A 1,093-nucleotide genomic window follows, 5' to 3' on the forward strand; every position below is an offset into this window, starting at 1 on the left:
TTTTTTTTTTTTTTTTTGAGATTATGGTTTCACGTCCCTTTTTTATTCTGTTTTTTTTTCTTCTTTTCTTTTATAAAATGAAGGTTCGAGGTTGAGGCCCTCTCAGCTTCAGAAATCATCATCCAATACCTAAATTACTTAGCCGTATCATCTTGCTCAAATGGGTGTTCCAATTATCATATTGATCTAGTTGTTGCCTGCTGGTCTGCTTCCAGTCTTCCAACCCACAAGCCTTTCACAGTTGATATCAGTATCCGTTTCCTGCAAACATAACCAGTACACATAATTAGAGGAATATCAGAGAATGATATATTTGACAAACTAGGCTTTCCAACACAAGAAATTAATCAATACGTACTTGCTGAGTTTCCAATAAATTAAGTACTTGTATATATTTAGTGTTTTGATCATCTGAGAGTACACCATTGCATACTGAGCTGCTGCTCCAAGCGCCATGTAAGGATATTATACTTGTACAGAATAGACCACAGGTAGAAGCTAGTGAGGATGCTGCTGAAGGAATATAGATCTTCTCTACTTCATATATATAGCGGTAGTAGAGATATGTAAGAGATCGAGACTCATGCACGTATGTCTTATGTTTTTGCTGGTGGTTGGCATCTCACATCTGCAACCAAATCGTGCTACCTAACAAAATGAAACGTGACATTTCTACCGCTCCCTCTAATATATCAATGTTGCTAATAGGGGTACCAGTTTGTTTGAGGGGTGTACTGAAATCCATATAAGACAAATTTCCTTTTGCTTTGGATTTATAAACATCTCCAAGTAAATTATTACTCTTACTAGCAATGCTGCTATATATGTCTTACTTCCCAATCAATCTATTTCTTTCGATTTTTACTTTACCTACTTATTTTTGTTGATATTTTCCCAAATCTATACCAAGATCTTATTGTGGTCGAAATCATTGCAAAAAAGGTAAAGAAAGTTTCTGGAAGTAGAAATTTTCAAGAACTAATGAATCATAATTAACATGAACATATATTCAAACAAAAAATAGCCTAAATTTACTGAAAATGCAACATAGCTAGATTGTGATTTTTTTTTGGAAAACTGGGAATGGATAAAT

At 34.0% G+C, this 1,093-nt stretch overlaps 1 long non-coding RNA gene across 1 annotated transcript; it reads right to left on the bottom strand.

Annotated features, from left to right (window-relative positions):
- Positions 1-519, bottom strand: LOC113331687. Its single transcript, XR_003351118.1, has 2 exons — positions 359-519; positions 1-261 (listed from the first exon to the last, which is right to left on the bottom strand). It is a non-coding gene; the product is annotated as an uncharacterized LOC113331687 (long non-coding RNA).
- Between the last annotated feature and the right edge of the window lie 574 nt (positions 520-1,093).

The sequence above is a fragment of the Papaver somniferum genome, unplaced genomic scaffold, assembly GCF_003573695.1.
Source record: "Papaver somniferum cultivar HN1 unplaced genomic scaffold, ASM357369v1 unplaced-scaffold_1256, whole genome shotgun sequence".
Lineage (NCBI taxonomy): Eukaryota > Viridiplantae > Streptophyta > Magnoliopsida > Ranunculales > Papaveraceae > Papaver > Papaver somniferum.